This window comes from Manis javanica, chromosome 13 (assembly GCF_040802235.1).
Source record: "Manis javanica isolate MJ-LG chromosome 13, MJ_LKY, whole genome shotgun sequence".
Lineage (NCBI taxonomy): Eukaryota > Metazoa > Chordata > Mammalia > Pholidota > Manidae > Manis > Manis javanica.
This window is the reverse complement of record NC_133168.1, coordinates 61,297,675-61,321,671: the sequence shown is the minus strand read 5'-3', so window position 1 is coordinate 61,321,671 and position 23,997 is coordinate 61,297,675.

The window sequence follows — 23,997 nt, the reverse complement described above, 5'->3', positions numbered from 1 at the left end:
ATGCATTCTTTGCCTCCTGACTCTGATTCACCTTCAAAGCCAGCAGTGACCAGCCAGGTCTTTCTCATGATGCCCTCCTCCTGGTTCTGACTCTTCTGCATCCCTCCTCCCTATTTAAGGACCTTTGTGATTACAACGGGCTCACCCAGATAATTCACACTTTCCTTACTTCAAAGTCAGCCTATTAGCTATCTTAATTCTACCTGCAATCTAAAATTCCCTTTGCCATGTAATTTAACATATTCATTGGTTCTGAGGATTAGGAGTGGACATCCTTGGTGGGCCATTATTTTGCCTTCCACCGTGTGTAAATTGAAAAAGCTGACCACAGAGAGCTACCATTTTGAGAACCCACGTACAGGCGTCCTGGGCATGGAAGCAATGGCCATCCCTGTGAATTCAATGAGCTAGCCACAGAGAGCTGGCTGTAACAGTCATCCTGGGCACTCAGGGAGATGACCGTGTGTGGGACGTAAAGAGTGTGGAAGTATCCTTCTTTGAAGAACCCAGGGGGCCAGCCCTAAATGTGCCACAGCACAGAACTGGGATCTTCTATTCAACAGCTTCGGACAGTTCACAACACGTTTCCCAACCAGCTCCAGGAGTAACAGGAAGCAGGAAGCAAAGCAGCTGTGGATGACCCACCAGTGTCCTCCCCACTGGGATGTGGCAGTTAGACTTACTTTTTCTTGAAGATCACGAGTGCTTGTAACAGCTCAGGTGGAAAGGGGGGATATTAAGCTTTCTGCCAAGAAGGTAAGTGGGTACTTGAGGGAGAATTAATGAAAACAAACAAAACACAAACAAGAAACCAAAATTTTAAATAATGACAAGATCCAATCCTGCAATTAAGAAAAAAAAAAGAGTAAATGGAAAAATCCTATTATTTTGAGGATGAATCCATACACATAAGATCATGCTTCAACATTTTGGACAAAAGTCAGTCAGTCCTGGGAGTCCCTTATTTGTTGTGTTGCTTGGTAACTTGTATAAAAAGACTAAGATATGGATCTTGCTTCAAATATAAGCAAGAAGATTTCATAGTCGTTTCTGAAAAACTGTAATGAATAGTCCATTTTTATAATCCCATTTTACTTGTTGGTGAATAGCTACATGGTTAAAATCCTAAATTTTTAGTGAAGAAAATTGGGAAAACACATGAAATACAGAGAATAAATCTTACACAGTTATTTGAAGGAGTATCTTACTTTTTTGGAATGAACAGTTCTGTGGTCAAATAATGATACAGGCTTGATCGTCACAGAACAAATGAAGTTCTTTCTGATAAATTCTCAAGGTAACACTAACCACAGATGAAGAGAATGAATGTGTTGGGAAGGGAACTGGACGGTGGCCCCATGTGGAGACTTCAAGGATTGCAGCCTCTCTCTTGCGCATGCTGCCATCTTTAATTCTCCGGAGGCAATTCTACAGATAACAATACGAGAAAGGGTCTTTGCTGCCAGTCTGTAGGGCATGGCATCTCTTCATGTAAGCCCATTACCTCACCTCTCACACACCTGCTCTCTGTTTTGACCATTGTGTCATGATATTATCTTTGATAGTTCTATTAATCTCACCAATTAGAGCCTCACAAGGGGCTCTGGTGGTCTTATGAAAAGATCATAGCAAGTGATTAGTTACTATTACCAAGCAAGAGACCTCAATGTGAATATAATTCTCCAGGGAAGCCTTGTCTGACCCCCGGGTTACATTGGAGTCCCATGCCCTATGCTTTCAAAGTATTCTGTACTTCAAAGCATGCACTCCAGTTTGCAATATTATATTTGGGTGAGATTTGTTTAATGTCTGTATTTCCCACCAGAAAGTAAGCCCTATGAGGCTAGGACTAGGCCTGTTTTCTTGCCACTTCAACTGCTGGGCTCAACTCAGTGCCTGAATAAATATATTTTGATCTAATGAAAGAAAAAAGTAATGACTAAATGAATGAGTGAGTGAATAAAGTGTTTTCATTTACATAGTAGCCAGAGTACAGGCAGGTCTCCTCAGTTTAACATGATGGTTAAAAACATGGGCTGCAGTCTATTTGGGCAAGTTATTTAGTGTCACTCTGCCTCTTGTCCTCATCTGTGGGATGGGATAATAAAAGTGTCGTATGAGGATTTAATGAAACTGTATGTGTATGCATGTGTGTGTGTGTGTGTGTGTGTGTGTGTGTGTGTGTGTGTGTGTGTATATATTCTATCTTAGAACACTTAGAAGAGGGCCCAGCACATTGTAAGCACTAAACGCTACATACCAGCACCTTAAAAACCACATCTTACGGAATTCTTGTGATCACCATTTTCAACCATTGCTCTTCTAATGCACTTACCCTGACTCACATTAATGTAAGTATTTCACCTTTGTGTATTTTTAGTGCTTATTATCCTGTGTCTCTAAGTCCTCCAAGGTCCAGTAGGTACGGTGCCCGGGGCCCACAGTACTTGTAGAGACCCACAAAAATGTTTTAATTTCTTCTAAAATCTTCTAAAAAGGGGAAAGAACTTTGAGGTTAAAGAAAATGTTTCAATATGTAATATTAACATATTTGTGCCTTTATGCCAACATAGTCTCTCTCTCTCTCTCTCTCTCTATATATATATATATATATTAATGGAGGCGGTGGGGGCCCCTGAAGGCAGCAGGGCCCAGGCCGGGAGCCAGGGAGCTGCTGCGCAGTTCCCGGCCTGTCACTCTGGGAGTCTTCGCGCTTCAGCTGAAAGAAATGAGGAAAACACCAGCGCGGCGGCCGCACCCCTCCCGGGCACCGCCCGCGGTGTGTGGGCAGGCCAGGCTCCTCCTTGGACAGGCCCCCCCGGGCGGTGGGCACCTGGCGGCACCTACTTAAATTTGCCCATCAGCCTAAGAAGCTTCCTCTGGAGTCCTAAATGGGAATCAAGATGGAAATGCCCCTTCCCTTGGTTTTCCCCTTAATAATCTAACACACATACTGGTCTGTACTTAGATGAGACTTATTATGTACTTGGCATGATTTACTTCTCACAACAACCTTATGAGCAAGATGTACTATCATCACACTCATGTGGAAATAGATGTACTATTTCCACACCAAGTAGGTGTGGAAGTGGAGGCACAGAGAGGTTGAATAACTCACCCAGGATCACAGCCCTGTGGTAGGTGGGAGCTGGGATGGGAATCCTGGTGGCCAGGCTGTAGACTCTGTGCTCTCCGACTACTGCTAGGCTGCTCTCCAGCCTCCTCAGAGCCCTTTGGCCTCCTCCCCTCTCCCAGGTCATAAAAAGGCAGGATTTTATCTCCCTCATGTCATTTGCTCTGTCTCCCATGAGCCTGGTTTATTTACCATATAAAGAATGGAGTGGGTTTAGTTTGTTTTGAGCAGTTTTCTTTTGCTTTTCCAGAAGAAGACCGTGTGTTGATGTTAGCTGTGAGACAAATGTTTTAACTTCCTCCATTGTCTGCTTTGGGGGAACTCTGGGAACTGCTGACAAACTGGCTGGTGGCTGTCATCCAACTCCCAAACGGAGATCCAGAATGCGTCCTTGAAAGCCTCACTCAGATATCAGCTCAACTCTCAGCAGCTAATGCTTCCCTGAGGACATCAACGGCATGACTACTTCCTCTGGCAGCAAGAGAACAGTTGGCCGGGGCTGGCCTCCTGCCCGCTCCTGCCCTCTCTTGCCCAGGTGATTGGGTGCAGGGACCATGGTAAGCCATACCTGCAAGTAAGCAGGGACCTCACGTACCTGCAGCTGCCCACTACGTGGCTGCTGCTATAGCGGCTCCACAAGAAGGTACCCCCATTGCCACAAGAACAAAGACCCTATCTTACTTTCTTCACCTGGCACCTCAGGGTGACTCAGACAACCAGGATGGGATCAGGACTTCTAGAGCATTCCCTAGTGAAGCCCAAGGCTCCCAACACTGCCTTAGTAATGAGCCATGTGTACCTGGAGAATCTATTGTTTCTCAAATATCTGGATCCTCTATCACGGCCTTTAAATAGTTTAAGCCTGTTAAAGGACAAAACTTCAGGTGAGTACATTTGTGGATCTAATTGGCTTTATTCAATGATTCATGAATGGGGCAGCATCCCACCTAGTAAGGAGAGCTGACACTCCTGAGCAGTTGTACAAAATGGAAGGTTTTTATAGGAAGGAGCAGGGGGCAAGGAGTTATCAGCAAAAGAAAAGAAAGAGGATTGGTTCAGGCCAGGTCACCTACCCTTGAGGAATGGCAGGGATTTTATGCAGATGACCTCACGAGTGCTGATGAGGAAATTCCAGACTGGTGGGCCCAGTCCTGGGAGAGCTGAAACCACAGTTACATTAGGTATTAAGGGTTAGCAAAAGGGACTCCATCCTGGGCCTGTTTCTTCTTACCAAGCCTCAGTGTGGTGCAGTTCTGATGTTTAATTAGCAGTAGCTTAAAGTGCAAAGACTGTAGCTTTGTAAGGCATTATCTTATAAAACGTGAAGCGCAGTCTATGGCATGCAAGTCTCCAGATAAGTGACCATGTTCTACAATTTCTAGATTTCATTTTTTCAGTTACTTAACAAGTATATTTTGAGTAGAATCTCAGCTCCATCTTCATTTCCAAATAAATCTATTTCCTATTCATTCAAGTCCTGTATCAATGGTTCCCCACCTAGTATTCTAGGATTCTTATCTGTCCTCAAGGACACTAATTGAAGCCCTTTCATCTATTTTCAGTATTTCCTACAGAAATTGTACTTTTATGATAAGGTTGTACTTACTAACTAAAAAAAAAAAAAAATTCGTTGGCCTTCAAGTTTTCAATTGAGAAAATGACGTGAAATTGGAAGAGAGGCCTTTTGTTTGGAGTCTAGGGGCTACAATTCTGGGGGCACAGACTCAGGTAGTTACCCAAATAGTATCCCACTTATAGGGTAAAAGCAAGGAATTTTTATGAGGAAAAGGAAGTGGGGAATTAAATGAGTTAAGAAAAGGAAAAAGTTGTCTATGGGTGTTTAAACAAGTTTTCTGTGGGGGTTGCACATTGACTACTGATTCTGTATTCAGAAATTCATATCAGACTTGTGATCACAATGTCTGGTCTGCTGACTTCTCAGACAACTGCTCAGAACAACTGCCATTTTGTCCAGTCCAGAGCTTTTGGCCATGTTCAGACAAAGGCGGATGAGGTGGTTTCTCTCCAGTGGTGACTCTAAACTCCCATTTTAAAATGACTCCAGTCATGTCCATTTTTCACATCTCCCCCTTTTGATCTAGATCTACTCTGAAAGCATCGCTGATCAAATGTAGGAAAACACTGCTGATCGACTGTAGGAAAACACTGATAAGCCATCAAGCGTCATTGATCCCTTGCTGCCAGCAAGGCTCATTCCCAATGTGTCCTGTCCAAAACAGGCAGGAAAGTCATTTCCTGGGAACTGTGGGCCACATCTGAACAGAGGAGCACCAGGACAGGGAAGGCTTTACTTTCAAGTTCCTTACGGCCAGACATACACAGTGTCTGGAATTTCCTCATGTGATGTCTCATAAACCTTAGAAATCATTTCAAAACACTGAGTGATCATTATTCTGGTGGTGTCTTTATAACACTGAGCTATACAAGGGAAGCAGTTTTACAATGACAAAACTTTCAATAGTAATAAACAAAATGTTGAGTCCAAATTGAAGCATTTATCCAAAGCAGAATGTAATTCCTGAGAGCAGCCAGCTAAAAAGATCAAAGAACCATGAGGGGTCAGTGGCCACTGCACTTAACCCCATGGTTTGTGCCCTGACTTTATCTAGTTCTGTTCCGACATCACCAGAGGTGTTTGCCTAAGTGCAGCAAGAGGTGTGACTCACAGAATAAACCCCACCTTGCTCAGCGAGTAGAAAATCAAGATCAGCTCTGTTACCTAACATAACTCATGCAAGTATGAGTATTTTCTTGGGCAGTATTGTGTTAGTGACTGATTTACAATATCTTTCAGGTTGTAGATAGATTTCTGATCATGTATTGATTTATGGCAGTGACTATACAAGGAAAAAGTAATCTTCTAAACCTGGCCGCTTTCCTGCCAGGCATTGAACACCCATGACTATGCTTGGAGCCACTGTCACACTCTAGTCTGTGAAGTAAACTTAGAGGTGAGTTTCTGTTTGATTATACAGTGAAATAGGCATAAGCAACAATGCAATTGCTCAGTGACCTGTCTTTTGCTAGGAATTTAAACAATGTGTTCTCATAGGTCTTTGGGCCAATACAAGTGAAAATATACCCTAAGGAAGCACAAATTACCAAGTTGTTACACACTGTAGTTCAATCAATAAGAGGACCATATTTACATAAGAAAGGCCAATTAACATAAGAAAGGAAACACGGAGTAGCAGTACTTTTAAAAACATCAGTAATCCGGGGCATGTCAGAAATGTTGAATTATCAAAGTCTAAGGAATTCATCCAGGATTATAGAGCAGGTCTGATATGAAAAGGATCAGAGCAGAGTCAAAAATAACGTTCATGAGTATACCGGCCTGGTCTGGAGTCATGAGGTAGCTGCCCACATTAGATGTCGTCTGCTTCATTTTCGTAGTCAGTTTGAGTCAGAGGTCACCAGCATTTGTGTAGGGCCAGATGTCAGGTGTGGCCTTTAACTGTAAGATGTATACGCACGGCTCAAGTCCCTGAAGTCTGGCTGCCATCTGGGTAGTGGGGAGGATCTGGTATGGTCTCTTTCGGGGAGACTTAACGGCAATCTTTTTTCTTATTGATTCCGGTCGGAAGGGTGGGAGAAAATTGAAAGTATTATTCAGGAGAGTCAAAGCCAGGTATCTAGGGAAACCAGAGGAGTTTAGGATTCAGTTCCGCTTACAGGTATATAACAACACCTCAAAGACAGTTAGGAGAATCTAACTGAAACATAACTTCTCTCTCTACAATTATCTCCATTTTATTTTTAATCAAATCCCTGTCACTCATCTGTCACACATCTGTCACCCAAGGGCAGCGCTGGCCCCAAAGCACCTCCTCCATGGGAGGACCCAGCAGCAACTGCGGCTGAAGCAGAACAGGTGGCACCCACAGCATCAGGCACAACCTCACTGCGCCCTCCATGCACCTGCGGGCACGGCCCACCCAGTGCTGTCACTCATCACATCTTCTCCTTCTGGGGTGATGTGTTCCTTCACAAGTTTCTCTTCATCAGGTTGAAAAGAAGCAAAAATAATACTTCAGTCTGTGTGCTTTGGGATTCCAACAAATGGGTTCTAGACATTCAAAATGTTAACATCCTTGAAATTCAGCTAATCCCACCACCTCATTTCCCAGAGGAGCAAACTCGGGCTGAGAGGGGTGAGCAGAGCTCTGAAAGGAGGGGTCTGCAAAGGAAGTTTATAAAAGTACCAAGTTTTATTACTATGAACACATGAATGCTTCTTGTGTACGTGGCTCCTGGACATGGCTTTATGTCAGCTCAGCAATGAGACTAGAGTTAGAGAGAAAACTTCCAAAACAATCACACAAACCTGCATTTCCACAGAGAAAGCAGAACAGAAACTACACCCACGAGCACAGGGCTCAGCCCTCCCCTCCTTTCCGTCAAGCTTTGCTCATTGGGCTCCTACTCAGGCCCCCTCACTAAAGCCCACAGTGGCTGTACCTAATCATACCAGGGAAGGTCCAGGATGACTGAGATCCCAGGAAGCCTCCTGCCCACCCCCAGATCAATGGGCTTCTACAGCCTCATGCTCTCTAAGAATAGCACCCTTTACATGGACCATGTAGCTGTCTGCTTCCTATCTGTTTCCGGCCACCCCAAGAACATGGACCTTAGCTGTTGTATCCGAGCCTAGAGGCCTAGAATTAATGAGCAGATGGATGGATGGATGGGTGGGTGGGTGAATGGATAAAGGATGATGGGTGGATGGGTAGATGGGTGGGTGGATGGATGGATGGACAGATGGATGGATGCAGCCCCAGGACAGAGATGTGACAGGTGAGGAGCTTCAGCTCCCCCACGGCACCTTGGCCATGAAGTGAGAAGGGAAGGGGCAACTGATGTTCTGCAGACTCTGCCCCTAGCACCCTGAGCGCCCTTCTCTCCCAGCACAGACCACAGCCTGCTGGTGGAAAACCAGAGACGGACATGAAACAGCAGCTTCAGGTCCCTAGCCACAAATATGCTTGGGCCATGGCAGAAGCCATGGGCCACAGGAGGCCAGTGAGGGCTGGAGGACCAGGAAAGGGAAAGGAGTCCACAAAACACGTTAACTTTGGAAAGGATGGTGTTGAGAAGTGGCCGTTCCAAGTAGGGGAGCAGTGGAAGCGAGGGCAATGGGGTGCGGGGGGCTGAAGCATGTGCTGGCAGAGCAGAAGCCAGAGGAGCCCAGCCTGCCCCGCCGAGCAGGGGGGCAGGGGTCTCCTGCTTCTTCTGCCTGCGGCCTGTGGCCTGCCCCACAGCTGGCATTTTCTCCTTCCTCCCTCAAAAATATTTCCCTTTCTCAAAATTACTACTTTGCAGCACTTTCTTTAGGGGCTTTTAATGGCTTTTAAAATATAAGCCTGGAGCTGCAAATGCTGCCTGGCCAATTTGCTGAAATGCTTCACCTCTCCAGAAATTCCTTCTAAAATGACTTTCCTTCTTCCACCACAGAGTCTTTGGAGCAATGGGCCTTTTAATCAACAATTACAAGAAGTTTTAAAAATCACTTTTAAAAGGCTGTCACAGCGAGCCTCTATTTTCCTATTTTCCCTATTCCTGAGGAACTGCCTGGTAGTGGCAGGAGGCAGGCACTGGCGGGAGGTGGGTGGGAGGCAGCAGCCTTCATCCATCACCCGGTGACAGGCGGCTGGTGCCTGGGGGCCCTTAGGGCGCACATCTGCGGCCTGGGCAGCGCTGGCCTGGTTTATCAGGGGCAGGTTGTCACCTCCACCCCGTTGGGTTTATCTGTCAGCCGGCTGCCTCTCCTCTTGCCGACCTCCAGATGTTCCAGTTCCTGCGGGCCCGGCCAGGTCTCCCCCAAGCCCACCCACAGACGCCCACTGCCAACAGTCTCGTCCAAGCACCACCATCTCTCCCTACCCCACCAGCCCAGCCTCCCCAGCTCTGCTCCACCCAGTGGCCGGGGGGCTCTCCTGTGGTAGCACCATGACAGCAGTGCCCCCACCGGCTGGCACCCAGGCCTTGACTGGAGAGGTTCAGGTGTGGTCAGAGGAAGCGCTCTCCTCCCTGCCAGGTGACCAGCACTCAGAGGCGGCACGGAGGAGCCTGGTGGTAGCCATTCCTCGGATGCTCATAGCTCAGGGCTCCGAGGGGATGGCCAACTGGGGGTGGCAAATGGAGACCCAATCCCCCAGCATGGCCTCCATGCCCTCGAATATTGCCCGTTCCAGTCTACTCACCCAGCCCTGTCCACGCAGCAGCCCCACTCTCCCTTCTCAGAGCCCTAGCATCTGAACTCATTTCCCTATTCTCCATCCCTGTCACCTCATCAAAATCTAAAGCCCAGCCATCCTTCCGCTCTCAGCTTAACATCCCCTTCACAAGGAAGTCCCCCTGCCCCACGGGCCAGGGCAGCCCTGGATTGTCTGAACAGCCTGGGCTGCCCTCTGGAGCATGTGTCCCACCACCACTGAGTACATACTCATCCACAAGGGATGCCTTTGCTTTCTTGACCATCTGACTTCCCTGCTGGTCTTTAAGCTCTGTGTGGGTCAGAGCCAGTTTGTTTTCTTTGTGGTTAATCCCAGGGCATTTCACACAGTAGGGTCTCCGTCCATACTGACTGAATAAATGCATACTTCTGCAATCCCTAAGTAGGAGGTTGTCAGAAGCCAAGAAATCAAGAAGGAAAGACAAGGGAAGAACATCTGGATCCCTCCTGGATGGCAGATACTCTAGCATCAAACCCACACAGCTCAGAAGTCTCGTTTACTCTCAAACACAGTATCTATGGAAAGCCCAAATACAGCATTTAAAGGTAAGTTCATGGCAAATGCAACATAACTGAGGGAGCGAGAGGCTGTGTAATTCCCCAGGGAGGAGTCTAGCTGCTCTGCCGCACCCACCCATTACACCTGCTGGACACTGTCAGCCTGCCCAGAGCTGGCGAAGGGCTCAGCTGGACTCCCAGATACATATGAAGTAACGCTGAGCAAGCCGAGGGCTTCCATGTGGCAGTTCTTCTCTGCCTGTCACCATCACCCCAGCCCAGGCCTCTTCTGGTTCTTTTTAGTTCTGAAATAGGTTGTTCTCCCTGAGACTTTCATTCCTTTGGGGAACCATCCCTCCCGCTCTCCTGCAGAGACCAGCTCTGCAATCCAGCTGAACCCAGGGGTGGGTGGGAGATACAAGAAACAGAAAAACACAGAGACATACAAGAAAGACACAGAGATCAAAGTTGGGATCAAGGCCACCTGATGGCGGACCACTGGCGCAGAGATATTTCACAGTACAGCTCATATACACAGGCTCACTTCCGTGAGCCGCCCACAACGATCTCACTCCCAGGCTGACCTCACATTCTGTGTTCTCATTTCCAGATCCGGTGTTCTCAATTCTGCCTTTCCACATCTCCCCCTTCTTTCTTTAATAGAAACCTCAAGTGTGGATAAATACAATAAAGATTCTAGCCAGCAGAAGGTCTCCCAACACAGCCCTTCCCTTCAGCTGCCTTTTCCCGGTGGTTCAAGATAGAAGCAGGAAACAAATCTTTGTGCAATGAGGGGCAGCTACTGTTGGTCAGGTCTCTGTTCACTACCTGGGTCCCGATCTGAGCTGGGCATGGGCAGCAAAGCAGCCATGGGGACAGGAGACCTCTTTCAGATGTGGTGAGGGGTCAAGCCTCTGCAAGGTTGGGGGTCTGAGGGTCTGTGCCCCTTTGCGACTGTGCCCGTCTTAGGTTGTTCCTCCCTTGAGGAATCTTACCCATCTCTGGCTAACCAGCCGTCCTCTGGGGCCAGCAGGGTGATGTGAGGTATGCGAGGGAGAGGGAAATAGAGTCCCCCAAGAGGCTGAGTTCTCTGTCTCCTTGGTTGTCTATGCCTCCGTGGCCTCCATGCTCAGCACCTGTCTCGGGATACCCTTGCCTGCTGGTGGGGCCCCAGCTCTGGTCGCATCTTGGGGAATCCAGGTTTCATATACAGGGAGGGCCCAGCTCACAGCACTGGACAAGAGAGACAGATGGCATGGCACCTGCCTCTTGACACAGGGCAACTCCATGTACAGGGCATATACAAGACACCCTTTGTCAGCAATGGAAGATGCCCTTCCTGGAACAACAGGGTAGGGAGATTCTAGAAAGGGCTGTGTTTAGGAAGGAAGAAGAAAGGTGACAAAACCAGCAAACAGAAAGAAAGGTGAGCAGATTGGAAAGATCTCAGGGCAAAGCTGTGCTCTCTCTCCCTTCTTTCTTTAAATGAAGCCATAAGTGATGCAGGCTCAATCGGTGTATGTGGATTCTCTTCATGAGGACTCACCAGCTGACTAATAATAAACAGAAAAAAGCGATTATCACAAACACCAAAGCAAGCAGATACCAGAGAGTCTGTTTCAGCATATTGAATGGGTTAAAGTCCTTAAGATGTTACAGGACTTGTTCTGCCAGCTCTCAGGGATCTATTATATCCAATAAGGCATTCTGGATGTCTAGTATTTTTTGATGCAAGTTATGTAGGTTAAGACTAAAGTTCATATGTTGCCATAGTCCTAGGAGATGGCTGTGAATTTTGTTCCATTCCCATCGGGAACTGTCATACGGTGCACTGGCAACACAGATGCTTCCAAATGCAGCACGGCATCGGAGCTGCAACTGCCATTGGAGGGTTTCCACCTCATCACCCATGGCTGTCACTGTACTTTCCAGGGTGGCAACTTGGTGCTCTATCTTTACATCAATGGCCTCTTGAGTTTTTAGAGATTGAGAGGTGTTACGGGCCAACTGATTGACTGAGGTTCTGCCAGCTGCTTTTAGGTTTCCTTTGAGCATCTCCTACTTCAGTGCTATAGGCAGATGAGATCATCTTTGCAGCTTCCCATGCAATTACAACATTTTCAGATTTCCTGAATATAGCATCTGACCTTTGCTTCCCCCAACCCCTCCTCCAACAGCTGTGTGAGCCCCTAGATCCCTACAGTCAATCCTGTTCTGCTCATGGTGCCTAACATGGCTCCCGTCTCCTTTCCCCAAAAGGACTTTGCCTTCATCCTGGAGCCAGGGCAGCAAGACCCAGGCCAGGCCTCCCCACAGAGGGAGAGGTGGGGGCTGCCCTGGCACTGGTGAGAAGAGCCCTCCCTCTAACTCCTTGTGTGGCCACACTGTCCTCAGGACCTGCGGGACACTGGGCCACCGATCTCATGCAATGCCTACCACACCACAGTGAGTCAGCACAGCCGAGGACGGCGTGGCCATGGAAAACATGGATCCTGCCAAAGATAAGGGAACTTAGGCTGGTGGGTGCACCATGGTTGAAAACATGCGCAAACTGTAAAACTGTATCTCTGACCCCCAAACACTGAAAGGGCAAGATGGAACAATACATAACAGGAATAATAGAGTCTAACTTCTAATTAACTGACTGTCTACACGATCCAGAAAGGTGTACAGGGGAGTCGTTCATGCTGGCAGTGTTCACACAGTTACCTGTGTGGAGCCCTCCCTGGCTGGGACTTCCCAACTCTCCTTGCCTCTCAGCACTGCCCCTTCTGGGCCCTTGTCATGCCACTTAAGAGCCGTTCTTCTAATGCCACCCCAATACCACTGCCTCTTCAGTTTCTTAAGTGCCCTGTTTGTGCCTTCTTGAATCCCACCTTTGACCCCCTCAGTCTTCAAACTCAGTACTGCTTTATCCAACTCCCCATGTACCTCCATTTTTCAGTTCCTTTCCCATCACGTTTAAGAATGTGTTGGAGCCAGGCCCCCAGGGAGAGAAGGAAGGAGAGCTTGGTGTTCCTGCCAAACATCCACTGGACAAGGAGCCAGCCTGCGTACCATTATGCAGAAAGAGCCTCTGCTTCCAGGCACCCTTTGAGGTCTCCCAGCTCAGCACATGCCCCATAAAGAAGGTGTGCATGATGCTCCAGCCAGAGGGGAAGAGAAGAGCAAAACGGACAAACCAACCTGCCCCATGCACACTTGGAAAAACACGGGCAGCATTTTCACTGCTGCATCAGGGTGATGAGATTACAGAGTTACTGTTTTAGGATTCCCAGTTCATATTAGATGTTTTTAAACAAAAATAAAATAAAATATAATGAGATCATTAGGTCTCTTAGGTCTTCCTTCAGCTGGTGCAGAAATTAACCCAGGCAGCACCATGAGAGAAGTGTTGTCCCATCCCCTCCTCCCCTGAGCAGCTGTCCCACTTCTGGAATGGCCTGTGTCCTACTCGCCATTCAGTTCTCCCAACAGACCTGACACACCCATGGTGCTGTGATTTTAGCACTGTTTTGAGTTAAGAAACATTCAGGCATGTGGAGACTACGGGCACAGCCTCACCCTCAGCCCTTAGTTCCCTATCAGACTAAGTTGTTAGTTCAAGGTCACTGCTCTCTATCTCAAATTTATCATCTCCATGGGACAGAATGTTTGAACTGAGTTCACACTGCAGTCAGGACTAGAGCCCAGGCTCCCCATCCCCATGTAAGAAGGTCCTTTTCAGTTCATAACCCCATATATACAACCTAATGGAATTTACTAGAATCTCCCCAGCCAATATTGCTAACATCTCTTTTATCTTCTGTTCTAAAAACCTGTCAAACTCATCATCTCTGCCCCACAAAACAGATTTATTTTTTGAGTCATATAGGAAAAAATTGAAGGTGAAATGCTGTTGAGGATAGAGGCTTTTGTATTGGTGTCAGATGTCTGTGAAATCTAATGGAGCCATTCTTTGACAACGTTATCTGTGTTTGGCTAATTTGGTGGAGCAGACAATGTTCTCTATTGAGCAGGAAGACTAGAATGCACAGTCTTAAAAAAGCAGAGAGTTGGCCCATTGTGGGTAATTTGCTTCTACTATTCATTCTGCAGATGGGCACTCCATTACAGAGACGTTTCAGGTAAATTTCCATTCATTCTTTTATCACCTCCACACATCCATTTTATCACAGTCATTTTATCAATGAAATAGTCATTTTTAAAATAGTTTGAAGCAAAGATGCATGTCAGCAAACAAAAGGGCAGACTTCTTTATCACAGTGTATTTTTTCCTGGCTGTTTGTTATTTCACCCTCCAGAAAGCTCTGTGACTAATTCATTCCTCCCGCCCCCTCTTACCAACTATTTTCCTATGCATGCAGCCCAGAGTGGCTCTCTGATGAGCAGCAGCCAGAGGAAACCTGAGCGCTATATTCAGGGTCCTGGGCCCAGGCCCTGGTCCTATCCCCTGCATTATTATACTGGAGCTACTCTCTACAAACCTTTCCCCTATGCCAGCTGGCTCAATGTTATGCTTTGTCTCTAGAGGGTTCTGGGGGACACTGAGTCAATAGTGGCAAGAAGACACTTTCCTTTTTGAGCCCTTTTCTCCTTTCTTTTCATTAAGCTGGAGAGCCAGAGTACTGGTGTGTGGCAGGCCTGCTGGTGCTCACTTTGGAAATCCCCCGTCAGTGGTCTGCTCTGATGTACGTGTCAGAATGCTATGGAACCCTGTCTCACTTACATCACAATGGCCCTACTGCTGTACTTAAGCACCAGCCAGGCCAGTGAGTGAGTGAGTGAGTGAGCAGAGAGCCTCTCCAGTTGTTGGTTGTTCTTGAATATACCGATCTGCTTCTTGGCTGTCATCACTTGAACCTCTGGCAGCAGAGTTCCTGGGAGGAAGGCACCTGATTTTAAGTGCTGAGCCATGAAGCACAAACGAAAAAAGAAACATCTTGAAACCACACGTTCCCCCAAAGTTGCCAGGATGTCAGGTGTGTGTCAGTGATATTCTCTGAGCATTGGGATCTAGAAACCGTCTTATACAAAAAAAAGGAATGAAGATTCCTACCTATGGGAGAGAAAGGGCAGGAAGGCGGGAGGGAGGAAAAGGTGTGGGTGTGCCGGTGTTTCTAAGATATCAGATAATCTGGGGGTCAAGAGAAGGTTCCTGTGACTAGGTCCTTGTCTCTGTGGCATAGGTCCTGTGTTCCCTACATCATGCCGCTCTGGATTACTGTATCACAGATGTAGTGATTGATTAGTATAATTTTTCTTATATAATGTATTTCCCTTTATTTCACTTTTTTACAAAACTCAGGCATTTGTTAAGTAAATGAATATTGTTATAAGTTTTCCAATATATTTTTTCCAGTTAATGAAGAAAGTGTGGCTCAAAGAGGTAAGTGAAAAAATAGGAAACAAGTTTGAGTACCTAAAATTGGAGTTGCAGGGATGAGAGTGTAAAGTCACACAGAAAAGGGATTGATTCCTTAGATTGTCTCCGACATAAAGACCTCTCGTTCATTGTCTCAGAGCATAGAGATGAAATGTGAGGCTCCTTTATAAAATGTAAGGAAAAAAACCAGCAGGATACACACACACACGTGCATGCACGCACATGTACACACAATACCATTTAACCGCAATGGTTGAATTGAGAAAGTTTGGCTCTTTCTGGAAAAACGGGAACCTGAAATTTCTGGTGACTGTGACGTTTAAAAAGTAAACAAGTCCTATGAGGAACAGCCAATGTTCAGTAACAGGAGGGGACAGATCAGGACCAAAACCGAGGGTCCCAGTGGTGGCTCATGAAGAGAACGTGACATTTGGATTTCAGCATACCCCAGTGGGGCCTTGGGGAGAGGCTTGGGAAGTGAGTCTGTCTGCAATTCAGCTTCAATACAAACAGTGCCTGTTCAGAGATTTTTAGTGTCAACTACGAGACATGCCAAACACACTCACACCAATTCACACATACACACATATACAGCATAAATAAGTCAAGGGGAAGACACAGAGTAATTCTAATATAATGGCTTCTTAATATATACCAGGTCCAATTATTTGCTTCTCAAAACTCATTATATCAGTAATGGAGTAGATTCATTAGTTGAAGTGTTTCTCTCAGGTAATGCCTAATCCTCACCCTTGGGGAGATTGAGTAATGTGGTTAATCTAGATACATACAGTAATTGTCTTTTGTTTAATCCATATCACTGGTTCTCAAGTATTGACATGAAGTGCAAGATAAAAATTCAAGTTGATGGTACAATTTGTATTGGGTAAAAGGGATCCCCACCCCTCCCCCTGTCAGTGGTGTGCTCTGATGCACATGTCAGAATGCTATGGAACCCTGTCTCACTTACATCATAATGGCCCTACTGCTGTACTTAAGCACCAGCCAGGCCAGTGAGTGAGTGAGTGGGTGAGAGAGTGAGTGAGTGAGGAGACAGTGAGGAGAGAGCCTCTTCAGTTGTTGGTTGTTCTTGAATATACTGATCTTCTTCTTGGCTGTCATCACTTGAACCTCTGGCAGCAGAGTTCCGGGGAGGAAGGCACCTGATTTTAAGTCACTCTCTGAAGTGCTGAGCCATGAAGCACAAAGGAAAAAAGAAACATCTTGAAACCACACGTTCCCCCAAAGTTGTCAAGATGTCAGGTGTGTGTCAGTGATATTCTCTGAGCGTTGGGGATCTGGAAACTGTCTTATACAAAAAAAAGGAATGAAGATTCCTACCTATGGGAGAGAAAGGGCAGGCAGGAAGGCGGGAGGGAGGAAAAGGTGTGGGTGTGCCAGTGTTTCTGAGAGATCAGATAATCTGGGGGTCAAGAGGAGGTTCCTGTGACTAGGTCCTTGTCTCTGTGATGTAGGACCTGTGTTCCCTACATCATGCCGCTCTGGTTTACTGTATCAAAGATGTAGTGATTGATTAGTATAATTTTTCTTATATAATGTATTTCCCTTTATTTCATTTTTTACAATGTTACAAGTTTTCCAACAATACTTTTTCCAGTTAATGATGAAAGTGTGGCTTGAAGAGGTAAATGAAAAATTAGGAAAAACGTTTGAGTGCCTAAAATTGGAGGTGCAGGGATGAGAGTGTAAAGTCATACAGAAAATGAATTGATTTCTTAGATTGTCTCAGACATGGAGACCTTTCTTTCATTGTCTTAGTGCGCAGACATGTAAATGTGAGGTGCCTTAATGAAAGAGAAAAACCAGCAGGACACACACACACACACACACAAATACCATTTAAGCATAATAGCTGAATTAAGAAAGTTTGGCTCTTTCTGGAAAAATGGGAAACTGAAAAAATAGTTGTGCTGACTGTGAGGTGACTGTGTCTTCCCTTGTCTTATACAGCATAAACAAGCAAAGGGAAGACACAGAGTAGTTTCTAATGTAATGGCTTCTTAATATGTACCAGGTCCAATTATTTGCATCTCAAAACTTAACTCAAGATTCATTAGTTGGAGTAGATTAGGCCTGAGTAACTAATACACGAAGGAACCTATCTATTTCTTACGTAACAATCAGTGTATGTGAAGGAATAGGACAAGCCTCCCTGCTGATAAAAACTTTTTATCATTAACACTCAGCTTTCAAATAGACCCCAGGTTATCAACATCCCAGTTAGCTAGAAAAGGGAAGAACATGGCGGGGCACAGAGGAGGGCTTCATGCCAATGCCTGGTTGGGGCACGTGTCCTTGCCAATCATTTCCCACTGCAGAAAACTTAGTCACATGGTCAGAACTACTATAGTTCCCGGAGGAAGGGCGTTCCAGGCCCAGGGCTGAGGCCCCCTCTGGAACCGGTGAAAACAAGACAAGTCCAAGAAGAGGGCAAGTTGGGAGAAAGGCTCTTCTTCCTTGCAGCCACTGGCAGCTCATGCTCCCCAGCCTGGCACACACTCCACTGCCCCAACGAGACGGGGCTGAGGAGGAGCCAGGCGGGGAGACGGGGCAACACGATGGCCCAGGCTCAGAGCTGAGTCCCTTCCTTCAGCAGGGGCCATAAATGACCCCTTGCCCAAGAACTGCCCGGGGTGTCCTTTTACAATCCCCGGGCAGAAATGTATTACGTGGGTGTATCTGCCTCCTTTGAAAGAGGTTTTCAAAAGATCTGAATAGGGAGGCTAAGAGTCTTGGAGAAATACAGAAATACATTCCCAGAAGAGGAGGCTGGGACAACTGGATAAAGTCTTCATTAGAGTATCTCCAGCACCATGGCTGCTGCCCAGAAATTCCCTGCGAAAATGCTGTATCTCTACACCTCTCTATATTTATATTGACATCCGTATCTTTCCATACATCAATATAGATACCAATCTAGATAGGCAGGCAGGCAGACATGCGGAAGTCTTTTAAAACTTGTACCCCATGTCGTCTAATTATATAATTTCTCATGAGGAAAAAGGAGCTAGTATTCAATTTTAGTCACTAGTTTTGTGATATTCTGTATATATCTTTAGAGATATCACATACAAGATACCCAGTATCACTGACATCTACACACAATTTTCATAATTGCTGTTCCCTTGTATTTTGGAGCAAGTGAAGTTTCAAATGCTTGATTTCATGGGGTGGCGGGTTTCAATGCCTAACATGATTGTCCACTCAGCATGTCTTTTTTTGAATGGATACAGATCCCAGAAAATGTCACATCTGTTTTTTTGTATTCATTCCTCAGAATTCAAGAATTCTCAGGAGGATTCTCCTCAGCTGGAGGCACATGTGGTGGTCCCAGACCACAGTCAGACACCAGGAGAAGAGTCCTCGGCCTCTGAGTATTTCTCCTGCGTGCCCGCTCCAGGAACACTTCTGCTGCTGCTGAGGATGGTAAGGGAGATCACAAAGGTTGGACAGGATGAATAGCTGGCGTGGCTCAGCCCAATCCCTACTTACTTCACTTTCCCTTCAAAAACAGGAAAGGGCTTCAGGGCAGAGGAACTAAAGACTGAAGCCTCTGCAGAGGGACAAATTGGGGGTGTGCTTTCAAGGATAGGACAGTTTCCCATGTGAACACTGGGACAGCTGTTGAGTGAGATAGTGGGCTGTGCTGATAAGAGTGTGGCAATTCAATTACCTCTTCCCTCAGATCAGCACAAACTCACTCACACACACACTATATTCCTTCATACCAGATAGAGCCCCGTTATCCTTTCCTGTCACTTTTTCTCTCATACGCGCATGCCTTCATTCCAGATGCATCTTTCCCATTTTCTACGAGCGTTACGCAGATACACACTTTCACCTTCTCTCCTCACAATCATTCTCAGAGTCTGCTGTCTACACACTAACCCATAAATAATGTACACCCTTTCACACAGGTAACTTGTTTCACCTCCCTCATTAGAGTGAGCTACATATCTCTGTTCCATTTACAAACACACACTTTGTGAAATCCAGTCACTCCTGATCTATAGATGGAACAACCAATATAACCACACATTTAAAAATTTCGTAGGAAAACGGTATTATGCTATCCACATAAATGGAGGCTATCTGGGTTCACTGAAGACATTACATAGCAGACACTTATTGTTTATTTAATAGATGGATAAATACACAAACACCAAGCATGGACCACATCTATCATTTTTATTAATTTTTCCACTAAAGCAGCTCTACAGCATGGACACAGGACAGTGGCCCCAACCCAAAGCCAGAAAGCAATGGAAAAGCTTTCTGGCGCCGGTAAAAAGGGACTACTGAATGGGATGCATTAGACAGTGGGGACCTAGGCAGAGCCCAGAGATGAGCTGAGTGATTCTGCTCATCAGTCAGCACAAGGATGCCCAGTACAGAAAGAAACTCAAAGTGCTTCTCTATCTTCATTAATATAATCCCCAGCGGAAGTAGTAAATTCCAAGGGAAAATACTTCAAAGGATTGGAGCGAGCCCAAGGAGACAAGTGGAGGACAGTGAGTTATTTGAGGAAATGGTGGAAGAGGACCTAAGGGGATGAGTTGGATCAGAGGAACATGGAAGAACATGTCAGTATGAGCTGGGCAAGGACAGGTTATATTACCAGAAATGTGTGACAGCACTAATAGCCTAAAACAGGCCCAACATGGTAGGATCCTCAGGTCCTGACCTGAGTATAGACATACCTGGTCCGAGACCCCAGCACAAGAGTATCTTTTCTTAGCCGATGTTTGCAAGTTCAACCCTATACAGACCCATCTGCACCCCCAATCATCATCATTCACTTCCTTGTCATCTTCCACATGCATCTGAGTTCTCTACTCTGTTTTTGTCCCAACCATACAAAAGTGCTGCATTTGTTGTAACACAAGTGCACAGTATGTGCTTTGCGTCAACTTCTTTTCATTCTCTGTACTTGTGTTTGTAATCATCATCCATGTTATATGTGACTGTAGTTCCTTCATTCTTGGCACATAGTGTCTTTATTGATTACACTTTTATGAGCATTGGGGTTACTTTCAATCTGGAGCTACTCTAAAAGGTGATATTCTGAAAATTCTATTACATGTATTTTGCTATATGGACAAATTGAATGAATGCCTCAGAGTTAGAGGGCTAGGCTTTAGTGTTCATATTCTACTCAACCCCTTAGAGCTCAATCTTTCAAGATTTTACTTTGTAATGCAATCAATTACATGCTGCTCTACATTTATTCTTGCATGCCCTGTCCTGTGCCCTCATTTACTTTGGATCTTCAAACAGTTCTATATTGAAAACTCATATATTCTTTCTCTTACAGCCATTGATTTTTCATATCCTTCTGTGCTTTCACTGTTACCTTAGATTTCACAAATACATTAATTACACTAGTCTCAAAGAGAATACTCCCAATAATCCTGTTGCACAACTAAGCCACCTAACATGTAAAACACGCACACAAATGCATAATCGTAGGACATGCAGTCTACACACATAGATACATGTTGACCTGAAACAGACACAAAGCACACATACCATTCTCACACACACCAGATCAGTCACACATTAAAGAATTTATATACACAGAGCACATGACATTCCTCACACCATTCTGCCACAATGTGTGCATGATATACACACCATTAGAGATGAAGGTCATCTTAATTCACTGAGGAAAAGTGAGCTTGGTCAGCAAAACAAAGAAACTGACTAATAATAAATAGTTAAATTCTGCAGAGATAAAAATTCACCAATTGTTTCATCTGAGATTATACATCTAAGAGGGGGAATGCAAAGAGCACACCACCCACAAAAAAAATGGTGGAGGAAAGCCAATGGTACCAAAAATCTTAAGGTGAGTGAGTGAGTGTGAGGAGCCTGGACTACAGGGTCCAGAGAGTAACAGAGAAAGCTGAAATAGGCCAATTCTCTGTCCAAGCCAAACTGTTTAGGACAAAATCAGTATTTCCGTGAGGGAAAGTGGAGAGAGTACATTAGGGAGAAGAGTGTAGGAGGGAACAGAATGGAACCAGCCACCTCCATTACTTTTGCTCCATTTTCCAGGAGTCTCAAAGCTCCACACATGGGGTGCACCACCTGGGTACTCTGGAAGACAAAGCTGTGGGTCCTGAGGGAAATGACGGACCCTCTGAATCAGAACGCTATGCCTCTGGCTCCTCTCTTGACTCGCCCTCTTGTGCTGCTAAGTAGAGAGGAAGAGCTGCTAAAGTCGAGGCAGATCAGGGCAGTGGGAGTCCGCACAGACCTGTAGACAGTCTCTGTAGCTCAGTGTCTCTGCTCAGCCAGAGAGAAAGGTCTACTTTGGGCCCAGTCACAGTCTCCTCCTCTCCAATTTCGGAGCCTAGGCTCTGTTTCCATGCCATAAACAGGAACTCATTTCAAATACTTCCTTAATTTAATCACATCTGCAGAGTCCCATTGGCCTCCTAAGGTTAACATTCATAGGTTCTGGGGAATAGGATATGGTATCTTTCAATGGTGGGGGGACCTTACCCAGATTATGACAACTAAAACAAAATGTGTTAAACCCAATGACATATGTAGTCAGGTAAACAAATATTAAAGTATTTTATCTAATTGGTACTCTGCGGCAGCACACGTCCAAGACACAGGGCAAGAATGTCCGTAGAGACAACATGTGCATTTTATACCCTCCTAGCCATTAACACTTGGGCAAAATCAGAAACTGTTGAATACTTGTATTTTGGAGCTCTAGCCAGAAAAGAGACTGCAGTCTCCATGCATGTATGACACAGGGCGAGCAATCAAAATGTATGGAATCGATGAAAGAGTGGCTGTACCTGGAGAGCGGATTCAAGGTGGTGGCATGAGAGGGTGTATATCAGTTTCCTGGTTAACTGGAGATAGAAGCTGATACAAACCCCTGTCCAGATGTGAGAGAACACAGAAAGATAACAAACTTTCTTTCTGCTCTCGGAGATATGCAGTGCATGTACATAAGGCATAACCTTGAGATTCAAGGGAAATCTCAACAAGGACTAGTGCCCAAAAGTGCAACGTATCAGACGAGGCCGTGTTTGAAAAAGTAGGGAAACTGAAAAAATGACAGAGAAACGGGCAGACTAACTCAGTCTGAACCTGGGAAGATGTGCTCCCCTGGTCACCATGTCACAAATCTTTCATAACCAGCTGGAAGGGAGCCAGAAAGGTCCAGAACAAAGCACCCACGCAGGAACCCAGAGATTCCTCCTTTGTCTTACAGAGAAAACAAAGCTCCTCTGTACAAAGAGGGGTGTGCTGATACAACCCGCTGTCCAGACGTGATGTGTGTGTCCTCTTGTGCATGAAGAGTGGCCACAGATTTGAAAGTGGCCCTTCAGTTCTTTGCCTCCAGCCACCTCCTGTCCTCATAAGCACACAGGTGTGACACTCCATCACACCCACAGCTACTCACACTCACACACACACACCTAAGCTGATATTCACATGTGTTAAACCATCACACCTTCACTTTTCTGCACACACATTCCTCTAATTTGCTTTCTCTAACATCATTCCTTCAGTACCATGGTCTCTGACCCCGCAGATAATCCCACTCTTGTAGCACTCTGTATTTCACACCAATAGGGCATGAAACTATCACAATTGTATAACAACGTCTAAAACTCCTCTTTGTTCCCAGGCTCTTAGTCCCTTCACATAATCCCCAAATTCCACCATCCATCTAGTGACCTCTCTCCTATCTAGCCTTCACATGGCCACTCTGTTACGTTTTCATGGTCTCAACACATCTCACAAAGTTCTTCAAATCCTCACAGTCTTTCCTATAAATCAAATCGATATTATATAACTACTGAAACTTTCATAGCACATAAAACACAGGTTACTCATAAATATATGGCAGATACACTGCCTCCATAAATACAAAATTATGCTTCATGTCACCCAGCACACCACACCACCTTCACACATCCGGGCCATCTCATTTCTAGACTCACTGCCTAAAATTGTTGAAGAAACATGACAGGCACATACACATCAGATTATACTTGCCAAACTTAAATATGACACGCACCAAATTTTCCCATCCCCACACCACCACCAGACACTCTCTGGCCACCTAAAAGACAAAGTGGATGCAATTTTCAGAAGTAAACATGGGTTTTAAACAGAGGAAGGGTTATTTTATCAGGAATAAGAATTTACCTATTTATTTACTGCAGTTTGTGAATTTGAAGGCATAGTCTTTTTATTGAAAATGTAGAGGAAGAGGAAGAAAACCTGTCTGGGGATTTTCAGGATATATTTAAATCCACAGTATTTAGAGCTCATTTAAGAAATATATGTATTTTACTGGGAAAAAAGAGCAAGCTAGAAGTAATCTGTAAATTGAAAAGGTGTAAAATTCAAGATAGGCGATGAGCATGGTAAGTACAGATGAATTACCGAGTCCGAGCCCTGTGTGGGCAGGGGACATGGGGGAGGGTGGCATACTGAGTAGGCCGCTGACAGCTGTGCCACTTAAGGGTACATAAACTCTGGAGAGCAGGGCAGGGGCCAGCGTTGGGAGCAGTAGTCTGGAGACAACTGTGGAGGCCCTCCTGGAGTCTCCTACTCCAGCTCAGAACTCAGCAGATCCCCCCAAGCCCTGGCCCTGCACAGCTCTGGCAACAGAGGCCCCCGTCAGGTTCCCCAGAGGAGACACCTGCGAGAGGAGCCCGGGGACAG